Source organism: Suricata suricatta, chromosome 1, assembly GCF_006229205.1.
Source record: "Suricata suricatta isolate VVHF042 chromosome 1, meerkat_22Aug2017_6uvM2_HiC, whole genome shotgun sequence".
Taxonomy (NCBI): Eukaryota; Metazoa; Chordata; class Mammalia; order Carnivora; family Herpestidae; genus Suricata; species Suricata suricatta.
In genome coordinates, this window is record NC_043700.1 from 65,006,243 (window position 1) to 65,021,660 (window position 15,418).

Here is a 15,418-nt window from a genome sequence, read left to right on the forward strand (position 1 = left end):
AAAGCAGGACACAGAATCATGTATACAGTATGAATGACCTCAACTATGTACAAAAACAAAAACTGTTCACCAAAAATTAGTAGCTCATATCACAAAAGACTAATCTCCCTACTATAGAAAAGACCAGAAATCAATGAGGAAAAAGACTTACAAACCAATGGAAAACTGGGCAATGGATACAGATAGTTCACAAAAAAAAATATTAAGATGGTTTTTAAATATATGAAAAGATGTAAAATCTTACTCTTAGAGAAAAGCAAATTAAATTTATACACCTATCAGATCGGCAAAATTCCAAGTTAGACATCCTACTCGATTAATATGAGCAGAGGTACAAAAAGGTATGACTCCATGGTGGAGGCGGAAGAATAAATTGTCATAGATATTAGAATTACAAGTATGTTTAATCCTGGGCCCACCAATTCTATTTCTGAACTAAACAGATATAAACATGTATTTACATGTGTGTATGTGTATACACACGTACATATACATGTACATATATAAGATACATGTATCTTTGCAGCATGTTCGTTAGGAGCGAAGACTGGAAATAACTGGAAAGGAGTTGGTAGGATCAAATAATATCACTTATGTCAAATTCACACAACAAAATGCCAAGCAGCTACTGCAGAGAGTGTGCAAGTAGGACAACAACATCTGTAAGATCTCCAGATTATACTGAAAGTTCAAACAGCAAAAAGAGCATGCTACCTTTTGTGTAAGAAGGAAGAATACAGATTTCTATTTGTTGATTTCTGCATAAAATACTTAAAAATTTAGCTTATAAAAATTGAATTTTATTTTTAAAAATTTTTTATTTTTTTAAATGTTTATTTTTGAGAGAGAGAGAGAGAGAGAGAGAAAGTGTGAGCAGGTCAGGGACAGAGAGAGAGGGAGACCCAGAATCTGAAGCAGACTCCAGGCCCTGAGCTGTCAGCACAGAGCCGGACACGGGGCTCAAACTCATGAACTTCGAGCTCATGATCTGAGCCAAAGTCAGATGCTTAACCAACTAAGCCACCCAGGTGCCCCTAAAACACAATTTTTTTTAATATTTATTTATTTTTGAGAGAGAGAGGGAGACAGAGACAGAGTGTGAGTGGGTAAGGGGTAGACACAGAATCTGAAGCAGGCTCCAGTTTCCAAGCTGTCAGCACAGAGCCCAATGCAGGGCTCAAACTCACGGACAGGAGATCATGATTTGAGCGAAGTTGGATGGTTAACCGACTGAGCCACCATGCACCCCAGAAATGAATTTTAAAAAGTAGAAAACAGAAGAATATTTTGACCCCTGAAGGCAAAATTCACAAGAATACTCTGTTCTCCCAGGTGAAGAGCCTGAATAGTCTATCAGAGTGGTTTTCCCTTCCATTGGTTCTAAGAGATTTCCAGATCTTATAGTTTACTCCTGGTTAAACAGAGGCATGAAGCAGACCAAACAAGGCCAGGAGGTTGGCCAGCACTTTCTAAGCCTGGTTTTTAAATGATAGGCCCAGATAGTTGATAAATTTGCCTGAAAATGCTCTCCCTGGCTGTGCAGGGAAGACAAGCCTTTCAAAAGACAATACTGGATTGCTGTCCTGGAGAGAGATAGAGAGAGAGACCGGCAGTCTGGGAGTCAACAGCTGAAGTAAGATGCTGCTGGAGGCCAGGACACTTTTTAATGCCACAGAAAGGCAAGTGGGTGGCCATGAGCCCTTGCAGGGAGAGGTCGAAGCAATGGTTAGGAAGTGCTCATGCTGCCTCACCTGTCACACGAAGGTGAGGAAGGTGGGGAAGCTCCAAGCAATATGAGCCAGGACGGCTTGGAGAGAGGGCTCCCTGCTGCTTTCTCACCCAACTGCACCAGGTGGACACCTGTGACCTCTGCCTATTGTTCCTGGCATCCCAAGTGTGATTTCTTCATCTAAAAAAAGTCCACATAAAAACCTGTACAGAGGGACACCTGGGTGGCTCAGTCGGTTAAGTGTCCATTTCTTGATTTAGGCTCAGATCATGATCTCACCATTTGTGACATCAAGCCCCACATTAGGCACTGTGCTGACAGTGCAGAGCCTGCTTAGGATTCTTTCTCGCTCTCTCACTCTCTCTCTGTCCCTCCTCTGAATTTTCTCTCTTTGGCGTTCAAGTGCACACACACATGCTCTCTAAAAACTAAATAAACATTAAAAAAAAAGATGTACAGGGATGTTTATACAGCATTATTCATGACAGCCAAAATGTGGGAAAAAAACCACACGTCCATCATTGGATAAATACAATGTGGCAAAGCCATACAACAGAGTATTGTTTGGCAATAAAAAGCAACGAAATACTAATACATGCTAGAACATGAGTGAACCTTATAAGCATGGTGAGTGAAAGAAATCAATAACAAAGAATCATATATTATATGATTTCATTTATAGAAAATGTCCAGAATAGGCAAATTTACAGAGACAGTTAATTAGGAGCTTACTAGAGCTAGAGGTAGGGAGATTGGGGAGAATTATGGAATGACAGTTAAGTTTTGTGTGAGGTTTCTTCTGGGGGTAATGGAATGTTCTGAAGTTGATTTTCGTGATGGCTGCACAATTCTGTGAATGTATTAAAATCCACTGAAGTGTATACACAGCTTAGATGGGTGGATTGTGTGGTATGTGAACTATATCTCAATAAAGCTGTTTGGAAAGAAACAAAATACATTTTCTGTACACATCCTCCCTCCCTCCCAAAGAAGTGGGAACATGAGCAGTGGGAACATGCATGCACTGCTGTTGGGAAAGAAGCTGAGACCTCTACTCTGAAGAATATCTAGTAAAGCCAAAGATCCACATATCCTAAAACCTAACATACACCCTATGGGCATATACCCTATGGAAATCCATGCAGATGTGCAGAAAAAGACAAGGGCAATACTGTTCATTGCAACATTGTTTATAACTAAAAAAGTTTGTAAAAACAAAATTAAAGTATTAATCAATAGACTAATGGATACGGAAACTGTGATATCCTCTACTAGAATTTAGAATTACTGAACTAGGGGCACCTGGGTGGCTCAGTCGGTTAAGTGTCCGACTTTGGCTCAGGTCACAATCTTGCTTTCTGTGGGTTTGAGCCCCGTATCGGGCTTTGTGCTGACAGTTCAGAGCCTGGTACCTGCTTCTGATTCTGGGTCTCTCTCTCTCTCTGCCCCTTCCCTATTCATGTCGTCTGCTCTGTCTCTCAAAAATAAATAAATGTTAAAAAAATTAAAAAATAAAAATTGAATACTGAACTAGAGCTACAAGAATATGAATAAATTTCCACAAAAATGCAATTCCTCAAAATAATACACAGTATGATACTCATTCTATAATATTAAATATGTGTGATCCAGTATGATTTATGGATACATCATAACCAGGAAACTAAAAATATAGCAAAGCCAAATATTCAGAATGTGGTTACCTCTGGAAGAAGAAGGGAGAAGACGAGGCCTAGTAAGGAGTATGTAGGAAGCAACATCTGTTCCCCTCATGTTTTAGATCTTTTGTTTTTAATAATATATGTGAAGCAAGAGTGGTAAAATGTTAAGATTTAACAAAACTTGGTTGTAGGTACACACATGGTTATTATACTATGTTCTGGATTTTTGATATAGTTGAAATATTTCATAATAAAATGAAAATCCTTTTCCTTTTGAGGAAAACCCTCAATCCCTTTGAGGTTCCCGAAAAATTAAAAACAGAACTATTCTATGATCAAAGAATCACACTACTGAGGATTTACACCAAAGTTACAAAAACACAAATTCAAAGGGATACCTGCATCCCAATGTTGATTACAGCGTTATTTACAATAGCATGACTATGGAAGCAGTCCACAACAGATGAATGGACAAAGATGATATGATATAGTACACACACACACACACACACACACACACACACATATATACATGCAATGGAATATTATTTGGCAATAAAAAAGAGTGAAACCCTGCCATTTGTTACAACATGGATAGAGCTAGAGAGTATAATGCTGAGCAAAATAAGTCAGAGAAAGTCAAATACCACATGATCTCACTTATATGTAGAATTTAAGAAACCAAAAAAATAAGCAAAGAAAAAAAAAGGGAAAGACAGAAACTAAGAAACACTTTTCTTTTTAATGTTTTAATTTTTTTATTTCTTTTTGAGAGAGAGAGAGACAGTGTGAGCAGGGGAGGGTGAGAGAGAGAGGGAGACACAGAATTGGAAGACAGGCTCCAGACTCTGAGCTAGCTCTCAGCACAGAGCCCGATGCAGGGCTCGAACCCACCAACCGGGAGATCATGACCTGAGCCGAAGCCGGACGCTCAACCGACTGAGCCACCCAGGCGCCCCAGAAACACTCTTAACTATAGGGAACAAACTGATGGCTACCAGAGGGGAGGTAAGTGTTGGGATGGATTAAATAGGCATTAAATATTTATCATAATGAAAAATAATAATAAAAAGAGAGATGACATTGACATAGACCAGGTTGTAATAGTGGAGGTAGTAAGAATTAGTCAGATTTGGGGTAGTATTTGAAGGTAGAGCCAGCTGGAATGGCTAAGGATTGAACAGAGTGTGTAAGGATGAAAAAAAAGAGAACTCGGATAATTACGACCATCAAGAGAGAGAAGGCTGCACACGGGGCAAGTTGTTGGATATACAAATCTGAAGGGCAGGGGGAAAGTCTGTGGGAGTTGTTGGCAAACAGGTGGCACTTAACGGCAAAGGCTGAATGAGATCACTAAAGAAGTGAGTGTGGACAGAGAAGAGGTCCAACGACTAAGCCTTGAAGCACACCAACATTAACGGGTGAGGAGAAAGAGAGGACTCAGCAAAGGAGATCAAGATGGAGCAATCAAGAAAGGGAAGAATGCAGGAGTTAAAAAAAAATTAAGAAAAAAAGAAAAGATAAAGAAAATGCTCAATGGGTTTTTAAATGAGGGGAAAAAAAGGATTTGTTAAAAAAAAAAAAAAAACTAATAACATTGATTACCTAAAAGGCATGGGAAAGATTAAAGAGGTGGGAAAAATATATTTCAAATATATTTTTATTGTTGAACCCAGTGAATGTATCATCTCTGAAGGCATATAGACAAAACGCTTTTTAAAATGTTAAGGAAAAAATCCTCACATTCGTATGCTTTAAGGGGTCATTTAACCTATAAAAGATGTTAAAGTTGGGGTGGGGGTCCCTGATCTTTGATTCAGGAAAGTAGAGGCACAATCCTGATTAGTGTTAACATTCCTATCTGTCTTCACCTCTACCTCTCCTTCCCAGGGGAAGAAGAATGATTTCTGATTTATAAATTGTCCTTTATGCTTTGGTATCTATCTGCCTGCAGAACACACACAAGCCAATCTGAGCCTCAACTACTTAACATCAAGTTTTATAGGTGTGAACCCCTCCCTACGTGGCAAGGCCTACGTGTGTCCCAGGCTGCTTATGACAAGGTGAGTGAACAGGTCTAATTCTAAGGTTATTAGGTAACTCCTTGTTATTACATACACTAACCATTTTCCAAATGTCAGTATTTTGGTTTCCATCTGGCCAATTTCTATCTCTCAATTTTCAAATTCCACTAGGGAAGGAAATTTTTCCTACAAGGAAAACTATCTGCCAAGAAGACTGTCAGAAATGTGAACAAGAATAGGTTTCTTTCTAAACTGGAAACCCAAACATCCAGTAGCAGAATATACCCTAAGTTTTTGAAGCCATCTAAGAACATACTACAAAGTCATTAAAATTTGCTCTTGAAAACATTTTAATAACATGGGGAAAATATTGTATTGAGTAAAAGAGATTATACAACTTGATATCTACAATAATATGATTCAGTTAATACAGCTTATATTTATGTACCAAAAAAGACTACAAGAAAATAAAAGTATTAACAGTAGTAAAATTTGTGTGATAGCATTGAGTAATTTGAATTTTCATTTTTATATCTGCTTGCATCTTCCAAATGTTCTATCACAAAATTGTATCTTTTTGATAAGCAGAGAAAATATTTAAGAACAACCTTAAAATAAGTTTAGTAACAAAAAAAATAAGTTTAGTAACAATAAAGAGAAAAAGATGGAGGAATTTACAAAGACAATAGGATGGGTCACCTGGGTGGCTCAGTGAGTTAGTGTCCAACTCCTGGTTTCAGCTCAGGTCGTATCTCATGGTTTATGCATCGGGCTCTGTGTGATGGTATGGAGCGTGCTTAGGATTCTCTCTCTCTCTCTCCCTCTCTCTCTCTCTCTCTCTCTCTCTCTCTCTCTCTGCCCCTCCCCTGCTCACGCTACCTCTGTCTCTCTCAAAAATAAATAAACTTAAGAAAAAAAAAAAAGGCAAGTAGCTAGCTTGACATAAATGCAACCCTGCTCTGAAAAATACACTGTTAAAATATTTTTAAAATACTTCATATACCAGCAGTTAACAAGTGGAATTTAAGATTAAAAACACAATACCATTACTATTAGCTCACTACCCCACAAAAGAAATTCTTAGGTTTAAGTTTAACAAAATATGTACAAGATCTATATGAAGAAAACTATAAAACTCTGATAAAGGAAATCAAAGAACTAAATAAATGGGGAGATATTCCACATTCATGGAATGTCAAGATATCAGTTCTTCCCAACTTGATCTGTAGATTCAATACAATCCCAATCAAAAGTCCAGCAAATTATTTTGTGGATATAAACAAATTCATTCTAAAATTTATATGTGGAGGTAAAGGACCCAGAATAGCCAACATAACACTGAAGGACAAGAGCAAAGTTGGAAGACTAAAAATGTCCAACATCAAGATCTACTATAAAACTACAGTAACCAGTACAGGAAGGTACTGATACTAGAATAAACAGATCAACAGAAAAGAACAGAGAACCCAGAAACAGATTCATACAAATATAGTCAACTGATATTTGACGAAAAAAATATAGGCAACACAATGGCAAAAAGATAGTCTATCAACAAATGGTCCCGGAACAAATGGACGTCCACATGCAAAACAATGCATCTTGACACAGACTTTAAATCCTTCTTCACAAAAACTGAACTCAAAATGAATCATAGACCCAAATGTAAAACGCAAAACTAGAATATTCCTAGAAGATAACATAGGAGAAAAATCTAAATGACCTTGGGCATGGTGATGACAACCAAAGCACATGCCATGAAAGAATCAATTGATAACCTGGACTTTATTTTTTTTTAATGTTTACTTATTTATTTTGAGAGAGAAGGCTCACACATGGGCAAATATAGGGGAAGGGGCAGGGGGTGAGAGAGAATCCCAAGCAGGCTCCACACTCAGCATGGAGCCCAGTGCAGGGCTCAATCTCACAAGCATGAGGTTATGACCTGAACCAAAATCAAGAGCTAGAGGCTTAACTGACTGAGCCACCCAGGTGCCCCGATTACCTATATTTGTTACAATTAAAAACTAATAAAATTGAAAAATTCTCAACTATGAAAGACAATAACAAGAAAATGATAAGACAAGCCACAGAATGGGAGGAAATATTTGCAAAAAAACATATTTGAAAAAAAAAAACCATATTTGATAAAGGTCTGTAATCCAAAATGTACAAAGAACTCCTAAAACAATAAGAAAATGAACAATCCAATTAAAAAATGGGGCAAAGACCTGAATAGACACCCCACAAATAAGGTTATTTCAATGGTAGATAAACATGATCAATGGTGCCCCACATCGTATGTCATTAGAGAAATACAAATTAAGACAACAGTGAGATACCACTACGCTGCTTTTAGAATGGTCAGAACACTGGCAAAACCAGTACTGACAAGGATGTGGAATAACATGAACTGTCATTCTCTGTTGGTGGGAATGCCAAAAGGTACAACCACTTTGGAAGTTTGGTGGTTTCTAAAAAAAAACAAAAACAAAACAAAACAAACAAAAAAAAAACCTCTTACCTTATGATCCAGCAATCACACTCCTTGATATTTACCCAAAGGAGTAAAACTTATGTCTATATAAAAACCCACAGAGATGTTTACAGCAGTGTTATTCCTAACTGCCAAAACTTGGAAACAACGAAGATGTCCTTCAGTAGGTGAGTGACAGCAGGTGTGCGACATCCAGACAATGGACTACTGCTCTGTGGTACAGGGAAATTAGCTGCTGAGCCATGAAAATACATGGGAGAAGCTTAAGGCATTATTACTAAGTGAAAAGAGATAATCTAAAAAGACTACATATGGGGCCCTGGGTAGCTCAGTCGGTTAAGCAATCGAGTCTTGATCTTGGCTCATGACCCCACAGTTCATGAGATCAAGCCCCATGTCAGGCTCCATGCTGACATGGAGCCTGCTTGGGATTCTCTCTCCCTCTGTTCTTCCCCTGCTCTCTCTCTCTTCTCTCAAAAAAAAAAATTTTTTTTTTTAACTTAAAAGTAAAAAATGTTGAAAAACTAAAAAGTAAAAAGTAAAAGGCTACCTACTGCATGATTTCAACCAAATGACATTCTAGAAAACCAAAACTATAGAGACAGCAAAAAGATAAGTGGTTGCCAGGGGTTAGGGAGAGAGGAATAGGCAGAGCACAGCGGATTTCTAGGGCAGGGAAACGAGTCTGTTGGATACTGTAATGAGAAGCACCCTTCACTGTACATTTGTCAAAACCCATAGGATGTACAACACCACGAGTGACCTTAATGTAAACTATAGTTTGGGATGACAGTGATGTGTCAGTGCAGGTTCACCTACTGTAACAAACGTGCCGCTCGGACAGGGGATACTGATTGGAGGGGAGACTGTGCAGTGAAGGGGGCAGAGAGGACAGAGGAACTCTCTGTCCTTTCTGCCACTTTTGATGTGAACCTAAAGCTGCTCTAAAAAATAAAGTCTATTTAAAAAGAAAAAAACTTTTTCAATTGTCAAGGGAACTTTTAAAATACAGGAACTTTCAGTAATGAGCACTAGTTTTTGAGTTTTGTGATAGGATTATTCTCTGAAGAGCATTTTGGTCTGTTCTAGTCAGCCAGAGAATTCCCCATGATGATTAAAACCAAGGATATATTTGAGCTTTGGATGTAGCCATCAAAAGTCTCTGCCCCTGTTCGGCTGAGTTACAAGCTATCTCCCCTCAGTCGGTCCACTCAGCTGGAGAGGAGAAGGTCAGCCCTGCTTTCTCTGCTCTGCAGAATGAGCCCAATCCTTTCATGCGGTCGTGTTCTTCCTGACAGAGGAACAAGTTCCCATAATAGTTCACAGTAAGGTATCACTGACTGCCTTGAGAGAACAATGCCTAAATCCAAAGAAATGAGGTTCTAATCATAGGAACTGCTGTTAATCAAGCAAGGGCCAATGGGAGAGCGACCGGGAGCAGACAACCCCGCCTGCCTCCCCTATCAAGAAGTGCAGCTGCTACCAGGCTGCCTGGGGCCCATTCACATGCCCTTGCAGGGCAATTTACTTTCTGAATCCAAATAAATTTTTCCCCTAGGCAATATTTTGCTTTTTAAGGTGCAAAGCAAGCATGGTCTTGTCTTAGGATCTCTATCCTTATTAGTCGCTCTGTTGCGAATATACTTCCTCAAATATCCATATGGCTTGTTCCCTCACATGGCAAAGATTACCACTGAGATAGTTCTGGCTCCCTTGTTGATTACACAGGGTCTTCACATTTCTCTAACAGTTTTGTTACTCATCAGTCACGGACAGATACTCAGAATGTTCAAACTGGAAGGGACCTCAGACACAACCCACCTGATGACTTGACACATCATTAGAATCACCCCCAGAGGCCCTTTGTATTGTTTTGTTTGTTTTTAATCAATAAAGCTTTACAGGCACACTTCTAGAAATTTGGTCAAGTGGATCTGAAAGAACCTCAGAAAGCTACATTTTTAAAAAACAGATCACATATTTGATGATCACTGACCTAATCTACCACTTCTATTATTTTTTTGTAGAAGAGAAAACAGAATCACCGAGAGATGAAGTGATGTTCCCAAAGACACAGGGAGTTCAAGACAGAGATGAACCCTCGGGTCATGAGATCAGGACAGAAGATCCCCGGATCAGAGATGCTTCCACTGTATCTGGTACTATGGTCTAAGTTCTCACACATTACAGTCAGATTTTTTATTTAATTTAATTTTTTAATGTTTGTTTATTTTTGACAGAGAGATCACATGAGAGTGGGAGGGGGGTACAGGGAGCAGGCGAATAGAAGATCTGAAGTGGTCTCTGCACTGACAGCAGTGAGCCGTATAGGGAGCTAGAATTCACAAACCATGAGATCGTGACCTGAGCCAAAGTCAGACACTTAACCGACTGAGCCAGGTGCCCCTAGATTCTGATTTTTTTTTTTAATTAGTAAGTGAAAACAACTAGCTTAATGTTACTAAATTTTTGTTTTTTGCCTTTGGGCAGGGTGAGGCATGCAAGTGAAAGGAAAGGCACATCAAGAAAAAACAGAGGGCGTCTGGGTGGCTCAGTTGGTTAAGTATCCAACTTTGGCTCAAGTCATGATCTCCTGGTTTGTTCCAGTCCCATATTGGGCTCAGTGCTGACAGCTCATAGCTTGGAGCCTGCTTCAGATTCTGTGTCTCCCTCTCTCTCTGTCCCTCCCCTGCTCACATCTCTCAAAAATAAACACTGAGGGCGCCTGGGTGGCTCAGTCGGTTGGGCCTCCAGCTTCGGCTCAGGTCAGATCTCACGTTCGTGGGTTCGAGCCCTGCGTCAGGCTCTGTGCTAACAGCTAGCACAGAGCCTGGAGCCTGCTTCCGGTTCTGTGTCTCCTTCTCTCTCTGCCCCTCCCCCTCTCATGCTCTGTCTCTCTCTGTATTAAAAATAAATAAAAAAAATAAAATAAAAAATAAACACTGAAAAAATCTTTCTAAAAAGAAAAAAAAAAGCATTTTAATTCACATCTTTTCTATAATGACCTGAAAGCATTTTTTTTTTAACTTTCTAAACCAATAAGAGAAGGATTAAACCCTTCGAGATACAAACTCTGATCAGTGGATATACACACAATACCCAACAACCCATATAAAGTTGGGATCCCATAAAGGGGAAAGAGAATTGCCAGGAACCCTGGTTTTTTTCTAGAGCCCACAGGCTAGATTCTCTTTGGTAAATTTTGATGGGGAGTTTAATTATAATCTTAGATGGCTCACAGATTACTGCTCTCACCAATTCTCACCAGGGCTTGCTACATCACTATTCAGCAGTTATTCAGCTTTTGTTACTATAACAATGAAAGGATAAGGCTAAGCCACAGCCTGGTTCACAGCAGGAGTCCTAACAGAAGAACCAGGAATCACGGACCTGTGCAGCTGAGTATCCCAGCTCAGTATACAGCAGAGCAAGAACTTGAGGAATAAAGGCTTCAAAAAGCTGCCCAGGGGCACCTGGGTGGCTCAGTTGGTTAAGTGTCTGGCTTCAGCTCAGGTCATGATCTCACGGTTCGTGGGTTCGAGCCCCACGTCAGGCTCTATGCTGACAGCTAGCTCAGAGCCTGGAGCCTGCTTCGAATTCTGTGTCTCCCACTCTCTCTGACCCTCCCCTGCTCACACTGTCTCTGTCTCTCAAAAATAAATTAAAAACATTAAAAAATTAAAAGAAAAAAAAAAAGAAAGAAAAAGCTGCCCAATGACTTGGGCTGCAGACCCCAGAGTTGAAGTATCCTTGACCTCTTTCTGAAAACAGTCATTCTGGACATAATTAGTTATGGTAACTAATAACAGGGGCTTTACCCTGTTACGTCCTCAACACTTATCAGAATAAGACCCAGACAAAAGTTTATGTCCTTTGTCATTCTACACAAAGCAAGTTGACACTCCCTTTAAAACCCCTCTATACCAAGGCTGCTCTGATTCATTCCCAAGAAGAGAGGTCGCCTCAGAGGGTAAAGTTGAATGTTTTTAAACCTAAATCATATGTGACTTTGCAGCAACAGTAAATTACTGCTGCATTCTTTCATTCATTCACTCATTCTCAAATGTCATCTTTAAATCCCAACCAGGGGCACCTGGGTGGCTCAGACGGTTAAGCCTCCGACTTCAGCTCAGGTCAGATCTCACATTCCTGGGTTCGAGCCCCGCATCAGGCTCTGTGCTGACAGCTAGCTCAGCGCCTAGAGCTTCCGGTTCTGTGTCTCCTTCTCTCTCTGTCCCCCCCCCTCTCATGCTCTGTCTCTCTCTGTATCAAAAATAAATAAAACATTTTAAAAAATTCTAAATCCTAACCATCAACCAATGGAAATAAACTCTGAACTAGTCAAAATTCCTCATGGCACATAAAATCAGTGAAAAGGGAAGGAATGCAGAAAGGGCAGAAGAACTTGTGACAGCAATGCTCAATGCATCTGAAAGAGTCACACCCAGCAATTTCAACCTCTCTGTGAAGCTTGTCACAAAGCACAAGACCGTCAGCTGACTAGGGTTTGGTTTTTTTTTTTTCTCTCTACCCAGTTCATTCAACCTGTTGGACAGCTACATTTTCTACATAGAATCAAAGCAGAAGAGTTTTCAGTGTCGCTAAGTGGCTAAGTGAAGAAGACAACGAAAAACAATCTCTATCCCTACAACCTGCATTCGTCCTTTTTTACCAAAATCTTCAGAATTCTTTGGTCTGTTGCCTTAGCATCTCTCTCTAAATCTGTGACTATTTTTTGTATTTCCTTGTCAGTAGTCCTAACTGCTATAAAGACTGGTAGTAAGATCATGGTCAGCTTATCTCTGTGAAGCAGTTAACCAGGGGAAAAAACATAAACCCTGGTTTCTGTACTTCTTTTCTTGTTGAGCAACTATCACAGGCAATCTAAGCTTCTTTATTTCTTCTTTTTTTTTTTTTTTAACAAATGGGTTCATCCAAATTATAGACAAGTCAAATATATACACTCATTAATTCTTTGGCCCTTCCTATCCTGGTGACTCTAAAGCAATATGGAGAGTCTCTGGTGAATCCAAACTCCAAGATATGAAACTTAAAGCACAATTGATTCTGAAGTGCTCCGTTTCAGTTCCTCTTCCGTGTGGGTAGGGCCTACTTTTTAAGAAAATGTTATGTCAAATTATCTCTTGCCATCTGAGAAACAATGATTCACTGATAAGCTTGGCAAATACTACTAGAATTCTCACAAAAACAGCCCTCTGGACTTGTCTAATTTGCTGCTAAAGTTTGAAAAATTAAGTTATTGGCAGCTTTGTTGTGGTTGATATTTTAAGAAAAAAGAAGGAAGTGATTATTGAAGACTGCACCCTATGCCCAGCCTCATACCAGTTACTAGATTTGCGGTTTTAGAGAAGAATTTTTTTACTGACAAACCACTTAAAATGTTTCACCAAACTCTGTAGGTTTTTGCTGATTCTGGAATTTTGTAAAATAAATGAAACTCCAATACCTGTTGTTCTAGAGATTAAGGAGAAGGAAAGTGAAGATATGGAGGCATACTTCTGCCCTGAAATGTTTGAGTCCACGTGGACCATAATAAGAAGGAAAAACGGGGGCGCCTGGGTGGCTCAGTCAGTAAAGCCTCTGACTTGGGCTCAGCTCATGATTTCGTAGTTCATGAGTTCTAGTTCCAAGTCGGGCTCTGTGCTGACAGCTGAGAGCCCAGGGCCTGCTTCGGATTCTGTGTCTCCCTCTCTCTCTGCCCCTTTCCCGCACTCACTCCCACACACTCTCTCACTCTCAAAAATTAACATTGAAAAGAAAATTGTAAGAAGAAAGAAAAACGTTTCCTTCTGCACTGAGCTGTAGCAGTTTTACACTGTGGCCACTGTTAGGTATCTAACATGACTCCTCTACATTTGTGGAATCTTTCTCTTCACCTTTGAGTAACTGGAAAATCAGGAGAAAAGATAGGAAGAAAACCTACTTATCAGTCCACTCAGCTAAGACCACCTAAAATTATTGATTTAAGATACCTAAGAGCAAGGAGGGAGTTGGAAGTCCTACTTAACTGACTGCCACCTGACTTGGACAAACAGATAACTCGTGAGCCTTCTGGAGCCAGACCTTACAGTGCCAGCCACTGTCAATCATTCACTCTACCCTTGAGACTGGCCCAAGTCCTAAAGAATTCAGGAAACCAAGCACAATGCTGCAAATAACAAACATATTTTCAAGATGGTAGGAAGGGGAAGACAAAGCAGATGAGGTCTACCAAGACAACTGGTCTGACTAGAGATGAATTCCAACTAGTTAATGATATATGTCATCACTCTACAAAATTCCAAGAAAAAAAAGTCGCAGCACCAAATAAGTAAATCTAAAGGAAGTTAAAATAAGAAAAGGCAATAATGGATATGAAAAATTTTTGTTAGCATCTTGTTTAAATAAAAATGATTAAAATCCACTTCAGAATATTAAGTTCACTGAAAGTGAGAAGCAGAAGCTCATAACAAAATGTTTTGAAGTTTTTTAAAAAAAATTATGTGGTCCTACATATTATTTTCTTATGTGGACACTGTCCCCCTCACCCCTAATACCTATTTGGGGACTCTAGAATTATATGAATAACAAAATTCAGGAATACAACAGGTCCTGATGCCACTCGCTTGGAATTGAAAAGTGAGATGCAGAAAAGCCAGGAAACTCCTACATGGTTAGAGGCTCTTGGGCAGCAGAGGTGGGGATCAGGATCCGGACCAGGATCAGGATCCAGATAAACCGAGTGCCAATCCATTACTCTTTTGTATCACTCAGCTGTTCTTTCTTGATAAGAAACAGAGAAAAACAGATAGTATAAAAGTGAAATTCTTGTCTGCACATCCAAATGTATTTTTCTAATGTACCACATCATTCATTACTGCTCATTCTATAAATATCTCCTTTTAACTGAGTGGACAGCATGTGACCCGGCACCTATAAAATGATTTCCACACTTCTCCCTAACTCTCCAATCTCATACTGGAGTAGACTATATACCATGTTAAGTTTCTACAAAAGAAAGACAATGATTTCTATATGATGGAAACTATATCCTATTTTTGACCAACCAAAAAACGTATTGATGGATAAAGTTTATAAAACATGATAATTTTAGGAAAACTTCTTATAAGGAAAAAACAACATGTAAGTGAATTTTAAAACTTAACTTTTACACTAATCATGAGAATCAGAGCTTAACTTTTAACTTTGGCTCTCCTTACAACCTATCTACATCAGACATCTCACTGGATTTTCCTTTTGGTTGATATGTAATAAAATTCTTTATAAATATGTTTCAATTAAGAGCTATTACTAATTAATAATTTCTTCCAAAATGGATGACATAATCAACCTAAAAGAATATAGCAAGTATAATGTTATTCTCTTTATGTAATCTCCACTATTAAAATTAGTTTAGCATAACACCATCCTTCTTATGAAAATCATTTGCCAGAAGCAGCCTGGGCTCTTTCCCACCTTCCTGCCTCCTTTCAGACTAAGAAGTGATAAC

The 15,418-nt window shown here is 39.1% G+C and overlaps 1 protein-coding gene across 6 annotated transcripts in view; it reads right to left on the reverse strand.

The window, feature by feature from the left end:
* FNIP2 (folliculin interacting protein 2) overlaps positions 1 to 15,418 on the reverse strand; it is a 132,700-nt gene that overhangs the window by 77,460 nt on the left and 39,822 nt on the right. The gene's annotated exons all lie outside the window — the stretch shown is intronic.